General features: G+C 37.2%; 1 protein-coding gene across 7 annotated transcripts in view; it reads left to right on the top strand.

The window, feature by feature from the left end:
- SLC38A4 (solute carrier family 38 member 4) overlaps positions 1-24540 on the top strand; it is a 68472-nt gene that overhangs the window by 13537 nt on the left and 30395 nt on the right. For 2 of the 7 annotated variants that reach the window (XM_081821551.1, XM_081821543.1), the window contains exons 2-4: positions 15167-15260; positions 17189-17289; positions 21247-21425. The exons of 1 other annotated variant lie outside the window; for it this stretch is intronic. The gene's annotated coding sequence lies outside the window, so the exon portion shown is untranslated. Of the gene's footprint in view, positions 1-15166; positions 15261-17188; positions 17290-18317; positions 18484-21246; positions 21426-24540 lie in introns of those variants that run through there. 4 more of the 7 variants (XM_081821544.1, XM_081821548.1, XM_081821547.1 and 1 more) reach the window with 4 other exon arrangements.

The following is a 24540-nucleotide window of genomic DNA, read 5'->3' as shown; positions in this document are numbered from 1 at the left end:
AGTTGAGGATAATTAAAGGGAAAAGAGTAAGAACTGAGGCTGAAAATGGAAAGGAGAGAAAAATGGATACACAGTAAGAAGAAATGCTTTTGTGTGAAGGCTTGAAACACCTATGTGGAACATAGGGCTTGGGGTCAGGTCTGTTGGGTTCTCGCTTCAAAGGGAGGGAGCTCCAAGCAGTTTGTGCCCTCGATGTAGTTTTCATGTCCCAGGTTAGAAACACCTGTTTTGAGAGACAGAGGAATAGGCTTGAGAAACATCTACACATCTAGGCCGAATAGGTTAATGAAAACTTCCAGAAGTTTCTCCATCTCGAGCATCTACGTTCATCCTGTTTCTGGGCCCACACTGGGAGATAGCAAGCAGGAGACAATGTCTCTAATCCATAAGCTCAAGAAGGCATTAGACATTTTATGGGAACAAGGTCATACACTAAGAACGTGTCCTGGAAGATGTGTATTTATGTACAACAAAGCAGTATCAGTTTGCAATTGTTGGAACTCTGGGAGAGGCTCTAAAGACATTTTTGTGAGCAAAAGGTGAGGAATCTAAATTTAATTGTCTTTATTTTTACCAATTTAAAATATGTAATAACATCATTGGTAATATTTTTACTTTTATGAGTGTAAAAATATTTTACAGATTCACACAGACTTGGCCACACCATAAACTATATCTTCTTTGCAAGCTCTGTAAGCTATTAAGTTACCCAACCTGGAACTCCCTTAAGAATTTGATCCTCTCAACTGGTACGAGGTTATTCTATACCCAGATCTCCCAGTTCCTCTGAGCTATTACTTCCTACATAATCACTTAAAAAAAAATTAATCAGAATTAAAATAAAAAGCCGATTGGTGCCCCTTTGTAATTCTTTCAGTAAAACTATTGTATCTGTATATACTTCTGAGTTTGTAGATTTGTAAACATTTTAAGTTTTGCAAAAATTTTAGAAAAACAATTCAATAGCCCATGTGAGTACATTTTTATTACTCTTTTATTCTCCACCAAAATTAATTGAGAAAAATAACAGGGCTGTACACTTTTGAGTAGGAAAAGTAAGGAAATAGTCAGGGATGATGGGCTTCAAATTCCATGGGATTTCGGTCACCAAATACACTAATTGAGGCCACAGAAGCCCCAGTCATCTGCCCATCTGACCTATAAAGTACAAGTAATATTCTCACAATAAATAAGGAATAAATGTTTTACATTTGCTCCTTAGAAATTGGTATAGAGCGTTCGGGGTTCTTTTTGGATTCTTCAGGGTTCACTTTTAACAAATAATCTTCAAACATATATAGAAAATATCAGACCAGATAAAAATAAGGCATATTTACATATCGTGTTTTGGATACAATGAAAGTCATTAACCCCAATTCTTACATTGCTAGGGTTGTGTCTTCTCTGCCAGAGTCACTATTACGTACATCTAACATATTTTTGAATGTTCCTTTAAGAAAAAAAAAAAGTTCTCCTTGTCTTAGAAACACATATATGCTTTGTGTTGCAGTGGTTGCCATGGCAAGTCTGCATATTTCATTAACTACTAGACCAGGGTAAACAGACTTTGTGGTACCAAAGACTTTGTCAGCATTTCTGTTATAAATATATATTTTTTCAGGGTTTCCTACACGTGAAATGTTAACTCCGTAACAAGTTCACACAAGACAACAAATGCTGATGCCCGAGAGGCTGAATGTTTTGAGGGGCCCTAAAACAGGAAATAAAAGGAAGCCATTTCTTCTGGAGATCTGTGAAGATTATAAATAACAAAAGTTTGGAGACCATCCCCGAACTGTTTATCAGTAGGCCTAGAAATTAAACTTGCCGTTTGGTTTTCAGCCAAGAATGCAGACTAGAATTTTTGAATTGTGGTTTGGTTGGTATATGAGAATTATTCTTCTAAATCAAAAATAATCTACTGCTTAAGAGTAGGTTCTCACAGAAGCACATGGGTGGCTCAGTCGGTTAAGCATCTACCTTCAGCTCAGGTCATGATCTCAGGGGCCTGGGATCCAGCCCCACATCGGGCTCCCTGCTCAGCGGGGGGTCTGCTTCTCCTTCTCATTCTCCCTCTGTGCTCTCTCAAATACATAAATAAAATCTTTAAAAAATTTTTTTTTTAATTTTAAGTACCTAGGCTATTTCATGTGGTTCACGGATTTAAAAATATACAACCAGCAACAACAATAAATAATGTTTATTTAGCTCTTACTATATCCCAGGCCCTGTTCTAAGCTCTTTACATGTTATTATCTTACTTGCAGAAAAGTAAATAAAGAATACACATGCCTTCTTTAATAAGTTACTGGTCTGTGCAAAGAGAAGGAAGGAAGGAACTAAAAAGTAAAAAGAGGTCTTAATTAACCCATCTACTTATGACATAAAGTGAGGACCATTTCCATAGGATTCATAGAGCTACTGAGAGCAAGATAGACCCTCTAACTACTAAGAGCCCTTGAAAAATTATTTTCTGCCCAAATCTGGTCCATACAGGCATACTATCTTATGTTATCAATTGTGTCAATTCTCAAATGATTTCAGTGACCACGACATAGAATAACTGTGGTTAGGTGAGCTAACTTAAACATTTTAGGTGAAAATGCATGCCACAATGCCAGGTGATCTCATCTATCTCTGCATACTAAAAATGAATCTATTTATACACCTAAATATTCTTCTTGGGTATATCTAAACATTTATGATAATGTATATAATAAAAACTGAGTGCTTTTATTTGCTGAAATCCCAGGAGAAAGAATAAACAGAGCCCCCAGTTTTTCACTCCTGCTGGAACGATTTAGCTAATTGAGGTCATCATAAGGAGATTTCTCTAAGACATTTGAAAATGTGTTTCATCTTTTTGCCACATATTTCTCAATCCTTGTATTAGTGTAATAAAAATAAGCTGTATTGGCTATTTAAGAAATATTTAAATAATGTTTCTTGTGATCCAAAACGTGACCAGAACGCACCAAGTAAAATCCTAGGGAGTCTTACAGCAACTCACTGCGGCCTCATTTTCTCTCCTCTTTCATACTGTAGTTCTTGCTCCTATTGTTTCTTTTCTTAATCTGGCTTTGGTAGGGACAGTGGGGCACAGGAGTGACAGAAACATTGTTTACTTATCAATTGCCCCAGGAAAACCAGTCTATACATTGGACAATGACGAATTCAGCAGACTAGCTATGGTTATCCTACCACCAAATAGCAGGACTGATTTTTTTTTTTTAAACTAAATTTACCTTATCAAATTTAAAGTGGGCTGTTGAGACCATGAATCTTAGTAGTCTGGGTAGGTACCAAGCCTAAAGACATCTATATTTCTGTAATAAGTATACTTCAGTATTATTCTGTTTTGGAGGTCAACAAGGACTTGTGCACGTGAGCATATTCACACTCGTGTGAGAACAGCTCAGTATGTCAGCAACCGGAAGACCAACTGTTTAAAAGGGGAAGAGGTAGAAAGAAAATACGAGAGTGCACATCTCCAGCTTCCATCAGCGTAACCTTATTCACATTTATACCCATTCCACCTGATGGCTAAAAAAAACTGGCGTGTTTCCCAGCTAGTGTAAGAATATCTTATAAGAACTCTGAAGATTTTAATCAAGGTTCTTTTTAATTTCTATAAAGCATTCTGTTGGAAAACATCTGCATGTATGTTTCCTCATGTCTAAATCGCAAAGAATGAATTGAACTGGAACTAATAAAGGATTTGACAGCACAGTCTTTTAGACTTCAATTCAAATTCTAAGCAGTTGTATCCAGGTTAAGCAGGAATTAATGAGAAGTAGCATCTATGCATGCTTGTAAGACTTCTTTGGATATAAGAGATGTAAAGATGGAAGTTATGGGGTTTTGTTTGATTAAGAAGCTGCCTCAGAGAGCCAGTCATCCATTCATGTTGCCCTCTCATTCATGCACAGATTGATAATGATGAAAAGGGTCTTGCAACTGAATTAAGTGATGATGATTAGACAAAAACTGGGACTGGCCAAGTTGAGAATTAGTACTAAAATGCCCAGCAATCTCAAATCCTAGAGTGTAAGCAAAATGTAGATCACTTACTTTGGCATTTGGAAAATGTGTTCTTGGTATATCTTTGGGTCTTCATGTTTTGTCAGTCTCACCAAAAAGAAAAAATAACCCAAAGCAAAGCCAAACCAACCTCTCCCCTCCACCCACCACCAACCCTGAAATCTACAACTAAATTTACATGTTTAAACACTGGTTCTGAGGACAGGTTCAGGGATAAATATGTACCGTGGTGCTGTTCAGCTTCACAGGTTGGTTAATGTTAAACAAACACATTGCAAATCGTGTCTTCTTACGAGGTTGTTTTCTGAGATTCCATGGGTCAGGGTCAAAACCTGCCGTTTTCTAGCTTTTCTACAGTGCTAATCAATAGTTTAACAAATGGAATAATGGTCTAATTAAACAGTGACAATACGCTTCTAAAGCAACTGTGCTGAAATTATTTCACGATCAATTTTGCTAATGTCATATCACCCTTATAAACAGCAAAAACAAAAACAAAACCCCCCCACATATACCTTTTACGTTTATAATGATTGAATATCCATTATCTCAGTTACACCTCATAGTAACCTGGTATAATGGCTTTTGTTAGACCAGTTTTAAAGAGAAAATTGAGTTCCAGAATATTTACATGACTTTACTTATTCAGCAAAGATATATGAAGCAGGTACCGTGCTAGATTTTGAAGTTAGAGACAATCCTTTAAATACACAAATATTTACATGTTTACTACGTGCCACTCTTCTAAATTCTCTACAAATATTAACTTCATTATTCCTCAGAACAGCAGCGTGAGGTGGGTACAATTATTACCTCCTCTTTACAGATGAGGAGCCTGAGACACGGAAATGGCAAACAGCTCGCCCCAAGTCGGACAGCTAATAAAGGACAGGAATCAGAGTGAAATCTAGGCACTCAAGCCCCACAATCTATATTAGTTGACCTTGTGCCATGCTGAATAAGGCACCACATCTGCTCCCAAGGACTTCAAAGTCTAACAGGGCAGATGTGTAGACAAATGTGTCCGTGCAACTCGTAGGAAGCAGAGAGTATGGAGAAGGAAGGATTAACTCTAACTTGTCTAAAGGCTCTCAGCTGGGAGGCAGCAGAACGAGAATCAGATTCGAATCTGTGAATTTGGACTCAAGTCAATGTGTTCTTCCATTTCATAGGGCAGGCCCATATTTGATAAGATTTTGGAACGACAGTGAGAAAACAATGCACTTACGGGAACACAGCCTATGAACCAAAGGATAAAAGCTGGGCTTCTTTGAATAGGAAGAAAAAAGCACTGTGGTTCCTAACAGATAAAAATGTAGACCAGATATAGGTATACAGATCTCCCTCTCTTCTGTATAACATAGAATGCATACATGCATAATCCATATAACACATAATATATATGTAGATACCAGCAGAACTCTTATGTATATCAAGTCAACTGTAAAGCTCCAATTATTCTAAGGCTCATGGTCAGTCAGAAAAAAACAGAGTCCGATGTTCTGCTCAAAAGTAAAAGGAAAGCCTAAAGACATGGAGACAGTAATGAGCATCATTCTGGGCATATAACAGATGGCTGATTGAATGACTGCTTGATTGACTTACTGAAAACAGGAAAAAGAAAAAAAAAAAAGACTGGAGACGAGGCAGTCTCTGTTGTTCACCTTTAAACTTTGGTGAAAATTTTGGTGAGGAGAATTAGTTAAATTGAAACATGTAGAATCAAGATTTTATGTCAACATATCAATTTTATGTCCAACAGGTCTCTCCTGGACAACCATTTTGGTGGTTGACTACTCTGTAAGTGCAGCTACCAACTACTTACATTTCTAAGTTTTGTAGTCCAAGCAGTGGCCAAAGGAGCTCCACAGGAAGAAATAAATATTTGGCCAATTTGAACTATAGTTGTGTTTGTAAGTGTGTTCTTGGCACATAGTAGGTCCCCAGTAAGTGAATGGGTGAATTTCATTTGGTCCTTCCAATGGTCCTGTTATTATCCCAGGAATTATATACTTTTTTTTTAAAGATTTTATTTATTTATTTGCCAGAGAGATAGAGAGCACAAGTAGGCAGAGAGGCAGGCAGAGGGAGAGGGAGAAGCAGGCTCCCTGCTGAGCAGGGAGCCCGATGTGGGACTCGATCCCAGGACCCTGGGACAAGACAAAAAAAGTGAAGCTCCTTTCAGGCCTCCTCTGAAAAAATTAATGTTAAAGTCTTATGCAAGATTCAAAGGAAATGCCATCAGCCTTTTAAACCTGAGAGCACAAGCAAAATTGGGTTAATGTGATTGTCTTACACATGTAAATATCAGATCACCCGTAATTAAAAAGTATCAGTCTTCAAGTTGTTACTTATCACACTACACTAGACACTATAAAAAAGGAATTTGACTATAGATGCTTACAAATTAAGGTATTAATATTACCGGATAAATTAGTCATAATTTATTTAAGCATCAATCTTAAATGTATTTTAAAATAATAAAGTTTGAATATATTGAACCTTAGATTCTAACTTTAAATATAATTTTCAAATACCTAGGATAGAATAGAAAGAGTCAAAATTTCTATACTTAAAAATTCAATTCCTGTTAAGACGTGTAATTAGCTCCTTTCTTATGTATTTTATACTATTTGAAGCAAAACACCTCACAAACCTAAACTTTTCTGTTCTTAGCCAAATTATACTACAACAATTCTGATGGTCCAATCACAAAGCGGAGACCCCAACCCACCTGAACACTGTCTCCAAGAGTGTAATGCAGGCAAGAATTACCCTGAGCTACTCTGGTGGGGTTTTTTTCCTGTTTGCAGTAATCTTTGTTATCACAATTTCTAACACATTTTCTTCACGCATCTGAAATTTTGACACTGCTTGGCTGCTCTTTTTTATGAGCTCATTTGAAACAGAACAACAACAAATAGATGTGGCACCCAATGACCCCTGTAATCACCTCCTCACCCTCCACACCCCTCCCCCAACCTCTCCCATCACCTGCCTCAGCATTCCAGGAATGGGGTGGGGGGCAGCCAGGAGCTCCTTCTTGCTTCCTTTGCCTTTGCACCTGCTGGCCCCTGCTGGGGGTCTGCTCCCCATTCCTCTGCTCCTGGCCAGCTCCTGTTTATTCTTTTAGTCTGAGCCCAGCTGTCCCTTCCAGGAAGTCTTGTCCATCCCTTTCAAACAGAGTTGGGTGCCACACTTTTCCTACCCCGCAATTCCTAGCATCTCTACGTATACACTATACGGTAGCATCTCACCCGCTACCTTACAGTGTCAGGACCTACGTAAGCAATGGATTCCCTTGGGAGACCAGGGCTTCAGAGAGTGGGTCTTCTTTTCTTACTGTCTCTATTGCCTTAGCCCCTACCACAAAGTCTGGTACATAAGTGTTCAATACTATTTATTGAGTGAATAAATGAAGATGACTCCTTCCACTATAATAGAAATTGACTATCTTGCAGCATTATGAAAAAAAAATATCAATGTCCGTTTTTCTCAACAACACTTTGAGATCTATTAGTGTACCTCCTGCTGGTAGAGAAGAAAAACAATCCCTCCTTTCAGAACAAACTGGACATGTATATTTTTGTCTGGACTCTAAATAACTCATAAGTGACCATTCAGAATCAAAGATTCTTTTTTAAGAGAGTTGATTGCTGCTGGTCAAGCACCCAAAATATTCTCACTAAAAATAGACATTCAGCTAGTGGCTAATATCTGGGATTGATTAACAGTTGTTGTAAAACCTAGGAGAGGAGCTCTTCGTTTTTGTTGCCTTTGTTTTTAATAAATGTTTATCATTTCTCTCATAGGGAAAGTAATCCATAATTTTTTTAAAAAAGATTTTATTTATTTGACAGAGAGAGATATAGCAAGAGAGGGAACACAAGCAGGGGGAGTGGAAGAGGGAGAAGCAGGCTTCCTGCTGAGCAGGGAGCCCGAGGTGGGGCTGGATCCCAGGACACTGGGATCATGACCTGAGCCCAAGGCAGACGCTCAGCTAATGACTGAGCCACCCAAGCGCCCCAGTAATCCATAATTTTTAAAGTTTAGTTGCAAATATAGATGAGGAAAAAATAAAAGATTACCCACATTTCCACAATGGGAAATAACTGCTTGTTTATATTTTGATAGGTGTACTTTCAGGCATTTTTTCCTTCCCATATGTTTGTATATGTTATATGTCCATAATTTTAGAAACATAGGGCTTATATTACTGTTAGATCTTGTATCTTGCTTTTAAAACTTTTATAATTTTCCCACACCCTTATTCCTTGAATATTCTTTGAACACATGATTGGTAATTATTGCTTTATATTCTGGGCAGGCAGCTCGATATAAAGGAACTAATGCGTATAATATGACCAGTCGTTTTGCCATCTGGCCATTGGCTCTGAGCGGAAGAAGGAACTACTGCAGGATCGGTCAGCTGAAGTAATTACTACAATGTTGCTTGTTGCAACCTCATATATAAGTTCCAAAGAAAGGTTTTGGATGCACAGATCGAATCAGTGTCCTTAGTAGAGATTTTCATTAATTCAACATTTATACAGTACCTGTAATAACCCAGGCAGAGGCTAAAATTAATCAAGGTAAACAAGCAAAAGAGATTGTTTTACAACTAATCTAAATTGGCCATCTAGACGTACTCGAATCCATCCCCAAACCTCCTAAACCACCTGACCCAGTGTCTCCAGTTTGCTGCTGTCCTGCTAAGTAAGGTCAAGACATTTACTTTAACTGAGTCAATTTTCCTATATTTAAGGAAAGATTGATGCTACCGACTTTAAACCCAGCCCTCCAGGATTTGTAAATCCGCACTCAAGCGACCCATAAAGTACAAAAAGCTCAGGTCGTCTTGCTGCACTGGGCACCATTAACCCCTGTAGCAAAGGATGATACATCAGTCTGCAGGTGCCTTGTGAAGAGTTCTGACCATGATAGCCCTGCCCTAGAGTTGCTTACAGCCTGCAGAAGAGATGAGCATGCCTGGCAGAAACCTGTCCCTCTCATTTACTGCACAGACCTGACTCAGGAAATCCTCTGTGTTCCCTAAAAGCAGCCCCCTAAGAACTGTTACTGAGTCACAGCTCGAGATACCGTTGGGAGCCCAAATGCAAGCAAGAGGGCACCAGGCTTACAATCTCCAATTACTGATTAAATTACAAAATCAAAATGTATAAAATTTGTTCTGCTAGAGAATTTGCTTTTACAGGGAAGGGATCGATGGGAATATGAAAGAGAGCAATGGAAATTAATGTGTCGTGGCCCCCAAAGAATATAATTTTTAAACCATCACTTGCTATTCATTAGAAAGGCAATCAACTCAAGCTACCATTGTGTTAATACTGTATTCTGTACAAAGAACTTAAATTAACAAGGTGATTAACTGGAAGTGTTTTTATCATTATAGTTACTTACATATCTCCTTCCTTCCCAGTGCTGTTTATTCAAGCAGGCATTGTAAAGGGTAGGAATCATTCTTTAGAACAAACTTTTAAGAGCTCTAATTTAACATTTAGAATTTCAGTATATTATTTGAGTTGTAGTCAGTCATAAGCCTCATGGTCCTTGTTATTCTTTACCCTGATAGACCTGCTTAGGCAGAAGCCTGGAATGAACTTTTGATACGTTTTTCTCTGCATCATATCAATGCATAATCCAGACATAAAATTGGACAAGAATTTGAGTTGTTTCAAAGGCAAATGGCAGAGAACAAAATATCAACGACATGAGCTATCTTCTAACTAGTTTTTTTTTTTTTCCCGTCAGTTGAAGCTAAAAGGAATTCTCTCTTTAGATCGGTGACAAAGTCAGTTTGTCCACCTGCACCAAACTTGTTTGCTAATTTTGCAACATAGTAGTTGACTATTCAAACATTTCCAAAATGCTCCATTGTATAACTGTAAAGGCGCTTTCAGCTGGGGTGAAGAGAGGGGCTTGCGCCTGGGTGGCTCAGTCGGTTAAACGTCTGCCTTCAGCTCAGGTCATGATCCTGGAGTCCCGGGATCGAGTCCCGCATCGGGCTCCCTGCTCGGCAGGGAGTCTGCTTCTCCCTCTGACCCTCCCCTGTCTCATGCTCTCTATCTCATTCTCTCTCTCAAATAAATAAACAAAATCTTAAAAAAAAAAAAAAAAGAGAGGGGCTTGCCATTGACTAAGCAATTTCCTCAGAATGCAGGGGTCATTGCATTTTTCTTGGCCAGGGAGGTTTATAGAGCAGAAAAGGAAGGCCTCTCCCAGGGGGCTGGGCTGGGAAGCCTTTTGGAGCCTCATATTTGAGAGTGTCCCCAATTTAGACTTTTTGAAGATATCCTCAAATGAGGCTGTTGAAAATCACTTGTATTGTATGTGCATTTAGGTGTTAGTTTGCTAAATGGACATGTTGACAATGTACTACAATTTAGTGACACTGTATTGGATTTAAGTGGATTTTTAAATATATTTGGAGACTCAAAAAATGGAAGTGGCCTAAGATTCCATGGATATCTGAGAGGCTGTGCTGAAGGAGAATTAGAAAAGTATTAATCTTTCCTTCTGTGTCTACAATTAATTAGGCAGGTGGCTCTTTGGAGTAATATCCAGTTTTATCTCTTTTATTCCATATTTTTTAGTCTGTAAGTTGAGGTTAATAATTATATAACCATGAAAAGAGATACCTATAGCAACACCTAAGCTTTCATCACTCTGCAAATGACACAAAGATTGCAGTAGCACAAGGATATAAGTACTCAACTCACCTGCAGGATAACATGAAATCCTGCTATTTGAATAATTTAGGAAGATTGTTGTACCATTTCAGAATGGCATTTTTTTTTCCTTTTTTGCATGTATCCATATTAAAAAAGATAAAGAATTTGGAGTGTCAAAGCATGATATCAAAAAAAGGTCACAAATTCTCTTCAACACTGTAAGTTTGAAAATCAAAATCCAGAGAGTAAATTCTATGTCAAAAAGAAGTCATCAAGATCTTGTTTCTAACTGCAGTTGTGCTGGTATCTTTCACTTGGGGGAATGACTTGGTGGATCCGATAGACATTTACCTACAGTGTGATAAATAGTTGGATTAATGTAAGTGTCCATATTTGGAAGCACTAATGTTGACTGTAGGATGACAGACATATAGTCTTGGGAGTTGATCTATTTTCTTAGATTTTGAGTTTTTGAAGCTAAAGGCTGAAAATGATAAAAAAGTAACTCTTCTTGGGGCACCTTTGTGGCTCAGTCAGTTAAGCGTCCAACTTTTGATTTCAGCTCAGGTCATGATCTCAGGGTCGTGAGATTGAGCCCCGCATTGGGGTCCATGCCATATGGGGAGTCTGCTTGAGATTCTCTCTCTCCCTTTCCCTTCCCCCTCCCCACCCGACCCTGCGTGCATGAGCACTCTCTCTCTCTCAAATAAATAAATAAATAAATAAAATTTTAAGAGACTCTTCTTAGAAAATAAGACATCACAAAAAGAATGTAGTATAGAAAAGTTAAAGAGAAAGAGAAGAAAAATGTAGGGGACCTAAAGAGAAGTTGAAGTAGGAGTAAAGAAAAGGAAGTAAATGCAGATACAGACACAATACAAAATTATTAAAAATTAGGTAATTTGGTTTCTTAGTCATTATTGTTTCTACCCATCATCTTCCAGTTTGACTATAACCTGTTCCTATTTCCAAGTACTATTTTGTCCCATGACTAATATTAGAAATTTGGATGCAGTCCCAATGAAAACAAGAGGTTATCTTTCTCAGGGTCATTGCAAAATGCCATGATGGTCTGGCTAAGGCATTTTTTTTTAATTGTTGACTCATTTTGCCTTGATCCAGCTGGAACTTTCTCTTTGAGGACATCATTAAAGGTAGAAATTTTAAACAAGATGATCAAGTATTTTAAAGATGAGCAAGAAAAATATTGATTCAGTGCACAGGTCTGATCTGAATTCATTTTGAGCCAACAGTTTTGTACTTTCAATAGATAAGATACTGGGATATACACTCGTTTAAGACCTTCTCTGTACTATTTGAAAATGATAACCCAGATGGATGGAAGGGGTGCTGAAGAGGATGAGTAATCACCATATAGTCTCTTTCAGTACATAAAGGAAAATGAAGATTTTACTGCAAGTTTCTTGTTTTTCATAAAATAGTCACATACAATTCGTGGCCTGTATTGTGAGCCAGTGAAAGTGATAAATGGAAACAGTACAAGAAAGAATCAAACTACCACTGACCTCAATTGAAATCCTTTCCATCTGCCTTTTCATTTGCCTATCTGAGAATAACAGCAGAAATAACCAGAGCCATACTACCATTCAGCCTCCTCACTGTCCTCCATGTCCCTACCTCCATCTCCATCCCATCTTCCTACCTGCATCCCTTCCTTCCCTGCTGATTTTATGATTCTTTTTTTCAGAAGCTTTCAAGAGATCCTTGTCACTAAAATTCTGTGATCCCTAGACTTCATGGCTTTTACAGTCTGGATTATTCTATTCTACTCTATTCTTTTTTTCCCCTGAAAGTCTCCGCTGCAGCCAGACTTGTTCTCACTCTTGCCAGAATATGCTTTAGCCTATCTACAATTTTCACCCAGGATGCTTTTCCCTTTTCTCTCTATCTATTGGGATTTCATGTGGACTTTTAAGGCCCCCCTCAAGGTCCATGGGCACCCTCATGCCTTCTTGGATGGCCTCCCCAGGGGACCCTTCATCTTCTGGAGTCCTGGAGAATATTGGGCAAATCTGCTGACATTAACTGTGTTATAGTCTGGGAAGCCTGGGCATATCTTACCCTTGGGCCCCCTTTCCCTCCCTGCCTACCCACCCATGCATCTGTTCCTGGTGGTACTTATACGAATTCCTTATATGAAGGATCAGTTAAAGTGTTTGTAATCTTCTTGTTCAGACTTGCTTCATTATTCACTACCCACATATTTTTCATTTTATTCATTTTTGTAAGTTGGTACATATTCTGGTTCATTACTTCTTTCTACAGTGGTCCTGGAACCAAATCAGAGACTAAATGAATATGTTGCATTTGCCATGCTTTAAAAATCAAAAGAGCATAGACCTATTACCAAGTGTATATGAAATTACATCATGTATGATTTTAAGAAACAGGCAGAACATTAAACTAGACTGTTAAGTCTGTTTTCCTTATGAATGGAAACTTAAAATGAGTTCTGTAAAGACCAGACTATACATTTATTCATTAATTAACATAGATAAACATTTCAAAAACTGAGGGAAGAAAATAGACAACAAAATTCCTAAGCTATTTTAATTCAGCTACTTTTGTCAAATTAATTTTCAAGGTATGTATTTGATTTTTAAGTGAATATTAGGAAAGTTTGTGATAAGAATTTTGCAATTAGAATAGGTTCAAAAGAAATATAAGACCCTTCATAGAACTCTCTTAAGTGTGCTCTTTATTTTAATCTAATATGCTAATTTACTATAATTTAGTATACTTGAAGAAGATCTAAATTATAAATGAAATCTAAACTTAAAATTTTAAGAGAGGTAAAACTTTAGGTACTTAGACATTTAGCTCTATTCTTTTTTATATGAAGATATCATAGTATGAAATTCACATATTAGAATCCTTTTTTTTTTTCGTTGACCCACTGTGAAATGGAATTTTACTAGAAGACAGGTATTTAATCTTCTAACAATTAGTGCAGGTTTTTGCTCGCTTCATCGTTAACTTTGCAAAAAGAAAGAAATCTTAAGTTGGAAAGCTCACAATTAAATGATGGAAGTAATTTGAAAAGGAATATTCTTTAAATTTTTCTGAAATTAAGATTAATACATTCATTACATTTTTTTCTTAGACCATAATAATTTTCATCCAATAAAAGACAAATCTACAGAGTAATTCTGAAAAATAAAGAACAAGCTGGGGCACCTGGGTGGCTCAGATGGTTAAGCGTCTGCCTTCGGCTTGGGTCATGATCCCAAGGTCCTGGGATCGAGCCCCACGTTGGGCTCCTGACTCAGTGGGGAGCCTGCTTCTCCCTCTCCCTCTGCCTCTCCCCCTGCTCATGCTCTCTCTCTCTCTGTATCTCTGTGTCTCAGATGAATAAATTAAAAAAAAAAAATCTTAAAAAAAAGAAAAAGAACAAGAGAAATATACAAGCAAATATACCATATAAAAGTTAATAGACCAAATGGGCACATTTGAAAAGAAAATAAGAAATAGGTAACTGGACCTTTTACTTAATATTTAATGCCTTGCATCAGCTTAAGAATTTCTTACTCAAAGAACAATGTTTACTTGTGTTTTTATGGAAATCGGGAGTTGACTCACCTGTTGTAATCCAGCATTTCTTCTGATTGGTCATCAGATTGTTCACTCATGTCATAAATATTTAAAAGGCAAAGAACCCTTAATTCTGGATTGATTTTTAATCTTTTTCTCACCTCACTGATACATTTTCATAACAGAATAAATTATATGCTAACACATTTTAACTCCTTCTCTGATGTTCGGAAAGCCACATAGATTGCTTTGAAAAGGACGAAATGTTCATTTAGAAATTCTTTAAAAACTCCAAACAGTGTTTTGCTTACTCAGCACATTGCCTTTGAAATGGTAACCGTGGCGGATAGAACTGACAATTTTCAATCTTGTGGTGCCTTGAAGAGTTGGTGCCATTTGTAAGAGTCTGTCATTCCATAAAGTTTCCTCTGAATAAGCCAGCAATTCAAAGGAAAATAACTCTTCTCCTCTATAATTAATATTTTCTAGGCATTCTGATTATAATGTTTCATTAAATAATATGACTCCATAACTATTATTGTTATTATATTATTATACTTTGCCTTCAGTTCGTAAATCTAGAAATGTTAATTTTCTAAAAGCTTTATCAACCAACCTATAGCGTCTTAATACAGAATGATACCAATCAAGATAAAACTGTCAGTGAGTATTTTGCTGTATAAAAGCCAAAATTCTAAAAACAAATAGAAATTGGTGTAACTGATGTTTAATCCAAATGTACAACAGTAAACTGAGTTAGCTTCTCTCTCTTTTTTTTAAGAGCTGACGCAAGTTGGACAGAGGGAGCTATTGGGGCAAGGTGGTGGTGGTATGATTGGCTTGTCTCATTCACGCCCACTGGTCTTTAAATCATTGTCTAGATCCCCGAAGGTTCATATAAGTCAACACTGTTACAGGGATCTGCCATTCCAAACAATTCCAGAAAGATTGCACAGGACTGGATAAATAATTAAGGTAAAGCTCTTTTTACATGAATAGTTGCAGAGTTAAAATAGTGCTTCCTTTCTTCTTTTTATGGTGTAGAGTGTTTATTTATTACAAGTTAAATGTTTGAAATTTTTTCTCATTTTAAAAAAGATAAATTCAGTATAATGTCAGACATTGAAATTATTTACCCAGGTCTTGATTGCAGCTTTCTTTTGCAGATAATTTTAGGTTTGAGCATAAAAATAGGACAGTGGATAATAGAAAAGGGAAATATAGCAAAAAGAAATTGGTAGGTAACAAGTGTTTAGTTATTTACATCTCCTGGTTAATCACTGAGTAAAGAGTGGACATAATGTGTCTTAGAAAAAAATACAAGGTTTTAGAAGTACATTCTCAATGCCATAACGTTAAAGATTTTCTTTATCTTGAAAACAAAAATTCCCACAAAAAGTAACCAAAGGAAGACTATCCCATGACTGCAGCAGATACAAATGGCTAAGAGTTTGGGCTGCACCATGATCACATGAAAAAGAAAATAGAGTTGTGACTTACTTTGTCTTCTTATGTGTCCATTTTAATGAAGGAGTATTTTTAGGGTAAATTTATGAGAAGAAACTGGGAAGTTGAATAGAATATAAACATAGCTTTAGATTTGGAAGGGCTAGAATCAGTTATCTAAAAATAGAGCTGTACTCAAATTTATCAATTAGATGGGGGAGAATTCTCAGTGAATTTGAGTATCCCCATATTTTGGGTATCTTACAGAGCATTTAGTCATGGTTTAACTAAATGCCCAGCTGATAGCAAAGAGTGTTTCCTAACTCAGTGAAAAAATTATCTAGACTGATGATATATTTCGCATTCATGGACAGTTGGCTGAAAGTTTGATTTTTGACACACTAAAGAAATGTAGGTGTGTTTTCTAGAAAAGACTACCATTTAGTCTACAGGCCAAGTCCTCCAGATTTATATTTAGATCATGTTTTAGGGTTTTTGTAGAAGTCTTCATTTTCCTACTCCTAAGAAGTAGATCAGCAAGTCCTGAGAAGTGTAGTTTTGAGCACTAGACTCTCGAGTTTTCTATAACTATGTTATACAGGATGCTTTGTAGGTTACTAAAGTTCCTATTTTTAATATAGGAGTTACTTTAGAGAAAGTAAAATAATTTATTTTAAAAAAAAAAAGTGTCTCTGGAGGTAGTCCCATACCTATTAGATAGAATGTAGACATTTTAGAATTTATTGCATCCACAATTCAGGTTCTTAAATATCATGCTTTAATACATGAAGCATGAAGAGTTCGCTATGATAATATCATACATGGTACATACCTTTCTGCATTTCTGGAAACTACTGTTTGGGAACATAGGAACTGAAATTTGTGCATGAATTTAGGATGTTTCTCAGTGTTTAAGATGACTAGAGAATCCAGGTCGCCTTCTAAGAACAGAGCAAGAAATGTTATTTTGCTTATATTTTATTTTAGCCTTTATATTATAGTTTATTATATTATATTTTAGCCTTTATACCTCATCAAATGGTGCTGTAACTCTCATGTTAGCAAGTATTTACTATTCTTAGCAAAAGGAAAAGACCTCAATATAGGGTTATTTCTTTTAACTCTTCTAGTTCTCCCAAGATATTATTTCTAAGCTATGTCTGAGTAGAGGAAAGGAATGGAAATGCTAGAATATTAGCACCAGCAATAGGAAGTAGTCAAGTAAATACAGTTTTGCTGTCATTAGTAGTTTCTTTTCTAAGATGTACCTCAGACTGAATGATACTGAGTGTTTTTATGGAAGCTAATTTCTGTGAAAAATCATGCCACAGACTAACAACCATCTAATTCTCGATGTGTGACTAGAATGCCATTGTTGGGGAAATTGTTCAAAAGAATTTAATATAAAGGTAATATTAGATTGACTTCATTGTTAAAGCTGTATTCATTTACCTAAGGTACATTTGGGATGTGGAGTTAAGTCAGTTCCTTGGATGCAAAGATCATTTGGCTTTTAGAAGTTGTATGACCAGCTACTTCCCACTTGCTCAACCAAAAGGTAAATGACATGGAAAGCGATCTGCTAACTAAGCCTAGATTTCAGAGTAGATTTGTCAGAAATAGGTAGGCATGAAAGGGGATGGTGGGAAATGCTCTGCCAATGTCAGCTTCCTCTTCACATTTGCTTATCAGGTAAAATAAATGTTTGCAGTCACTAGGGAAGGTCGTAACTTTTGCCTCTTGACTCAAGGACAGTTTTGCTTTCCAGATTTGAGGTCTTTCTTTGAAGTTGAACTACCTAAGTAAGATAGAAGTCTGCTTTTCTGAGAAGCCCCCACCCTACGTTTCTTGAGTACCTACTCGAAGAACAAGACATAATGTTTAATAACTAGAATTTGGCTATCCATCAGGACATTTAGATAGCTCTTAATAAATATGAAGAAACAAAGCCTTCTGACAATGATAGTATTCTAAATACATTTGTTTCAAGTTCTGATTTTTTTTATCTTCATGAATAAGTGAATTGAAACAACAGTGCAGATGACCTGTGCACTGAAGATCTCTTTGTATCACAGAGAAACTTCACTGCATTGAAGAGAAAAGCTAGACTACAGAAAGTTCTGTCAAACCAAATTTGCTTTTTCTTTTAGAATAATTTTGAACATCCTTTGTGGAGCAAAGCTGTTCTTTCTCCTGGTAGCCAGAGAATACTATCATTGTCAGAAGGCTTTGTTTCTTCATATTTATTATATTTATTAAGAGCTTCCATTTCACTTTGAAATATTAACCTTTAAAGGTGTAACAAGAATACGTACTTGTATCTGTAAAGGAGAACATATAGAGATGCAATGGTCTTGGTAGAATATACCACCAGGCACTGTGTCACTTGCTGGGAATATGTAGGCTCTCCAAACCCAGCACTCTTCCCACCTTCATGAAGCTCTCAGCCTAGTAGAAGAGATAGTTATTTATCAAATAATCACATAATTTAAAACAGAAGCACAAAGTGTGACAAGGATGTGAAGAAGAGGAGCATATGGTACCAGAGTATATAACAGGGGATCTAGTTTAGATGGGGGGCCTCTCTGACCACTTGGCATTTAAAGATTTTCAGGTTCTTTTTACTTTGGGAGACACCTGGGTTTAAGAATGTGAAGAAGAACATTCCAGGCAGAGAGAACAGCATGTTAAAAGGTCCCGAGGTGGCAAGGAGGAAAGAAAACAGCCCAGTGTATCCAGTGAGTGAGAGGAGGTATGGTTCCATATGGGCCTAAAGAGCTATGTGTGGGTTAAAGTATGTAGAGCCTTAGAGCCTATTAGGAAATTTGACTTTATTCTAAAAAGTGATGAAAAAAAATCATTTCAGGGCCTTTAGCAGGTAGTCATTTGGAATAACATATTGGTCGTGGAGAGAGAAGTAAATGAATTATTTTTAAATGTTGAAAGAAGGGTTGCTAGGACTTGGTGATAGATTGGACGTGGGTAGGGAGATTCAGGGTCGAGAATGAGAGGTGTCAATACCTACAGCCAGATTCCTCCTGTGAGCAGAAATTGGGTTAATGAAGGTGCTGTGTACTGAGAAGGGGAGCAGTAGAAGAATCTCTGCCTATGAAAATTTTATTCTATTATAATGTTACGTATCACATATCACACATAATATATTTTTCAGTTAAGATGTATGCCAACATCATTCTTTCCTAGCCTACCCATGCAAAGATTCACTGATTATTAAGTAGCTATTTAGAGAAAAAAAATAAAAATGTAAATTATGTTGTAATAGTTTGTTCAAAATCTACTAAATAGTTCATCAGGTACAGGGATTCTGTCTTTCTTTTTTAAAAGACTTTATTTTATTTTATTATTTATTTATTTTTTATTATTTATTTATCAGAGAGAGAGCAATGAGCAGGGGGAGGGGCGGAGGGAGAGGGAGAGAGAGAATCTCAAGCAACTCCATGCTGAGCACGGAGCCCAACATGGGGCTTAATCTCACGATCCTGAGATCATGACCTGAGCCGAAACCAAGAGTCAGATGCTGAGCCGACTGAGCCACCCAGGTGCCCATGGGATTCTGTCTGATTCATGCTTTCTCTTTCATAGTTTCTGGCTCATATTTCATTTTCAGTATTTGTTGAGTGAATAAATACCATCTGTAAAATGCTTCCACACTGAGGTATAATCATGTTAATAAATTTTAATAATTATGATATGGTCTGAATGTCTCAAGGTATGTACTTTGTGCTGCAGGCAAGTGATGCAGAATATCTAGCTGCTCATAATGTTCTAATTCTTTTTAAATTTTGTTTTAGCTGTTGTTTCCTCAAAATAGATCAATAATAGAATCTTCAGAGCTAAAGATATAAGCTATGAAAATGTGTTCCAGCTTTACCTTGGCCAGGGCCAAAATTAGGATTTGGGGCCGAGATCTTAAATCACTGTTTAATACTTCATGGGCTATATCATGTATAGTCAAAAGAGAATGTAATGTTTTATAACTGGTATAAATAACATGAGATTAGGTCTCAATTTCCTTATTTGGGAAGTGTATATACCTTGCTTACATTTTTTGTGAATTTTGAGAATTGTAAAGTCCTCTTTTATAAAAATTGTAGATATGTATATAAAATACTATATATGTTTGCATGCAGATAAAGACAGTAATTAAATTCTGATTATTAAAAGAAAGAAGGGGGGGCCTGCGTGGCTCAGGCAGTTAAGCATCTGACTTTGGCTCAGGTCATGATCTCAGGGTCCTGGGATCCAGCCCCACACTGGGCTCCCTGCTCAGCGGGAAGCCTGTTTCTCCCTCTGCTCCTCCCCCTGCTGGTGCTCTCTCTCTCTCTCAAATAAATAAATAAAATCTTTTTTTAAAATATATCATTTAAATCCTCACAGTGCTGCTTTATGGTAAATGATATGACCCTCATTTTACATATGGTAAGACAGAAAAGTCAGAAGTTAGTTAATTTGGCCAAGATTTATACCCTGTTATATGTATCACCAGAGCCAGAGTTTCTGTTCCGTGTCTGGCATTAGTTCTCTGTGGTAGAGAGAGCAGAACAGAGGTGGCATAGTAGGGAGGCTACATTACCTCTCTGTGCCTCCATGACTTCATCTGTAAAATGGGAATAAGAACCAAAATAGTACCTATCTCAGAGGGCTGCTGTGAGGATTAAACGAGTTGATAGATGTAAAGCTCTATAACAGTGTCTGGCACGTAGTAAGTGCCACCGTGTTGGATATATTTTTTTATATATATCCAGGATATATACCAGGTTAGCATGGCTTAATATGAATGAAATCGGTGAGGTTCCTTTGAATAAGTACGAAGTGAAATGGAATTTGAAGCCCCCAGGTCTACTGCCATGTATATTCCTGTAGCCCCCTAGAGGGGTTGACTGAGTAAAGCATGGAACGCAGAGCATTCCAGGAATTATGGCTCAGATGTGCAAATGGCCTGAGGTAGTAGAGAACCTGGGGAGTTCCTGAAATTGCAAGAGGGCTACTGTAGCTAGAACATCGAGCTGGGGAGGAGAGGAGACCAGAGAAGAGGGTGAGCCACACAGAGCCTCGTGGGCTTGTTGAGAACTTAGACTTTCTCCTAAAAACAAGGGGAACACATGAAAGAGTTTTAAGCAAATAAATATGACCTAAGTTTAGTTTTCAAAGGATCATTCTGAAAAATAAAATAAATAAAATTAAAAAAGGATCATTCTGGCTGTTGTGCGAAAAGTGAATTTTGGGGGAGGGGAGACAAGAGAGGATTCAAGGACATGGATTAAGTTTGCTGTAGTTGACAGAGTAAGAGAAACCATAGTAGTTGGACAAGACTGATGGTGGGAGAAATGGAAAGTAGTAGATTAACTTGAGAATATATGTTGACGAGTTGTAAAATCAACCAGACTTTGTAAAGGACTGGATGTGGAGGGTGGGGTAAGAAAGGAAAATTTGTAATAGAAGATTCATGCTTCTGGTTTCAGTACCTGGATAAATGGTAACAATATTCTTTGGATAGGAAACATTGGAAGAAGAGGAAACTGTTGCAAGTTAGATTCTGGACACATTGAATTTAAACTGCCTCTGAGATATGCAAGTATGTACATCAGTTAGGAGGCTGGACATAGGCGGCTGGAGCTCAGAGAAGAGGCCTGGCCCAAAGATGGACCTTGGGATATGAAGTCTTGGGAGTCAATGGTAAGAATGGAGGACTGGGACCTCGTGTTGAGGAATTCAAGCAATGAAGCTTTAAACAAAATAATACCTTTTAAAAGAAAAAAACCCACGAAAGTTCTAAAAAATAATAGCAGTGTTCATAATAAACACAAGTTTGGAAGATTTCCTAGAAGCCAGAAAGCAGATAGCACTGGAAAATCTGTGAAAGAGAAAAGGAACAGGGTAAACGAGGGTAAAAAATTCACAGGGTAAGTGGGCTTTTTTTCAGAATGAGCCTGGCAACAACTCCAGATGAAATGAATGTATACAAAGAGAAGGTGTGTCTTATGGGCAACCAATGACCAGGTTTTCGCCAAGGAACCTCAGTTTGGACATTTTCATCTGTTTGGGCCACCACCTCTGCTCAAAGGTTAAGGCTGTGATCTAGTCTGGAAAGAAAGCTTGACTTGGGGTGCCTGGATGGCTCAGTCATTAAGCGCCTGCCTTCAGCTCAGGTCATGATCTCAGGGTCCTGGGATCGAGCCCCACATCGGGCTCCCTGCTCAGCGTGAGCCTGCTTCTCTCTCGGCCCCTGCCCCTCCCCCTGCTTATTTTCTCTCTTTCTCTCTCTCAAATAAACAAAATCATATATATATACATATACATATGTGTGTGTGTGTGTATATATATATGTGTGTGTGTGTATATATATGTGTGTGTATATATATATATATTTAAAAAAGAAAGCCCGACTTTACAAATGGCACTGGGGCCTCCACAGCAGACAAAGAGGGATTACAAGCAGAAACAGAAGCTCCACCCAAGAGGAAAACACATGAGAACATTTTGCTCCCATAGAAACCTCTCCGAGAGTGCCTGCTGCATCCGGGAGTGGCGTTCTCCAGGATGCTCCACATAGACATCTGCAGAGAAGCCACTTACGGGACCTATAAGGGAGCAACCCATTAATGAAATGGGCCTGCAAGATTTAAGAGAAACCCCAAGTACTACCTAAGTTAACCACCATACTCTTCATTCATAAAGAAGAACAGACAACCTAGGATCACTAAGAACTTAAGGAAAACCAGCAAGTGAGAGAGGGACCAAGATAAACAAACAGAATTAACTCCAGAAAAATACATAATTTAGGGAACAAAAGGAGCTTTTGAAAACTTCCAGTCAATGTCTTTAGAAAGATTTGAGAAAATACTGCCTCTGTAAAAACAAACGAAAAGGGTAGGATGAAAAAAGAGGGAGAAGATGAAGACCAAATTGTTACAAATTAAAAACATGATTGTGAAAAATAATTAGTGGACAGGTTGGAAAATAAGATAGATATAGCTTAAAAGGAAACTGTGTTATACAATGGAATATTATTCAGCCCTAAAGAAGAAGGAAATCTTGCCATTGGCAGCAACATGGATGGAGCTAGAGAGTATTCTGCTAAATGAAATAGGTCAGTCTGAGAAAGACACATATCATATGATTTCACTCATGTTTGGCATTTAAGAAACAAAACAAACAAGCAAAGGAGGATATAAAGAACGAGAGGCAAACCAAGAAACAGACTCACAACTATAGACAACAAGCTGGTGGTTACCAGAGGGGAGGGGGGTGGGAGGATGGGTGAAATAGGGGATGGGGATGAAGGAGGGCACTTGTCCTGACGAGTACCGGGTGACATATGGAAGTGCTGAATCACTATATTGCACACCTGAAACTAATATACTGTATGTCACCTCACTGGAATTTAAATAAAAACTTAAAAAACAAAGTAAACTATGTTTTTCTACTCTACTCAATACTTCTTCAAACAAATTTTAAGGGCAAAGTAAAGCTTTTTTTCCAACGTGAAAGAACTCAGAAATTCTGTTTACAAACATGGATACATTGTGTGGAAAGAGTTATCAAGGTGGATTCCAGCACCATGCAAAATGAATTGAAGAAAGAAGATGGAATGGTGTTCAGAAGACATTGGCAGCTGAGTGAGATTCAGAGGGTGGAAAGTAAAAGGATGGAAAATTCACTTGCAAAGTTTTACTAACAGAGGACCTCCAGATCATTTATTATGTAGTCAAATTTACCACTTGGTTCTTTAGAGCATACCATTTACACAATCATAATGTTGCCAATGCTGATTGTTGGTTTTTAGTGTTCAGAAACAACCTACAGAAAATTATGAGAGACTTCATTGTTTTACAGAAGAGTATGGAAGTATTATGAATCTCAACATTGTAAAAGTATTTCATTAACTAAAACAATTAGGAGCTTGTGAGAAGGACGGATAGAAGGAAGTATGCTAATTTCCTCACCTGTCATTCGTCTTAAGTCTAGAATTGATAAACCATGTCAGAGAGGTTTTAGTGAATAATTTAAATTTAGAATAACTAACAAGAACTAAAAATAGAAACGGTCATTCATAGGTCCTGCTCTTCGGTGAAACTGGTGTGTGTGATGGATGGAGGAAACTTTTTTACTCATTTAATACAAGTTTCTATTTTTTCTTTAACAGTAGGCGTATCTTCTAACCTCTCTGTTGGCTTTTATAATTTTTCTCTTTATCTTTATCATATTAATGAATATATTCATTTTTATTCCTTCTGCTTGAAATACTATGTGCTTTTTTAAAAATCTTGAGAGCTACTGTCTTTTTTTTGGTTCTGGACAATTCTCTGCCATTATGTCTTTTCTGTTTTGCTTCTCCCTGGCCTCATACTTCTCTCATAATAAGAGGGCAAGTGGAGTATGTTAGACTTCTTGTTCTTGCTTCCCCACCATGTCTCTTAACTTCATATTTGTCTTTCTTTACCTATTTGTGATACAATTGAGTGATTTCCATGGATCTATCTTTCAGTTTCATGACTCTCCCTTCAGCTGAGTTCTCTTTATTTCAATGACTATTTTTTTTTAATTTTTAAAATTCCTTTTTTGGCTCTTTTTCAAACCAGCCTGATCATCTTTTATAATGTTCTTATTTTATGGATGTTAGCTCTTATTTTGAATCTTCCTATTAGTTTTTATTATATAGTTTTAAAGTCCCTTTTAGATTGCTTTGCTAGCTCTAGTTACTCAGGTATGAAGCTTCTTTCTCATGCTCCTGACACTCATCCTGAGTTTCCACGTGTGTTCTGTGGCTTTTGTCCTTGGGGTCGTGACC

The sequence above is a fragment of the Leptonychotes weddellii genome, chromosome 5 (assembly GCF_054177405.1).
Source record: "Leptonychotes weddellii isolate Sample4059 chromosome 5, ASM5417740v2, whole genome shotgun sequence".
Classification (NCBI taxonomy): domain Eukaryota; kingdom Metazoa; phylum Chordata; class Mammalia; order Carnivora; family Phocidae; genus Leptonychotes; species Leptonychotes weddellii.
Note: the sequence above shows the minus strand (reverse complement) of the source record. Positions and strands in the feature narration are given on the sequence as shown.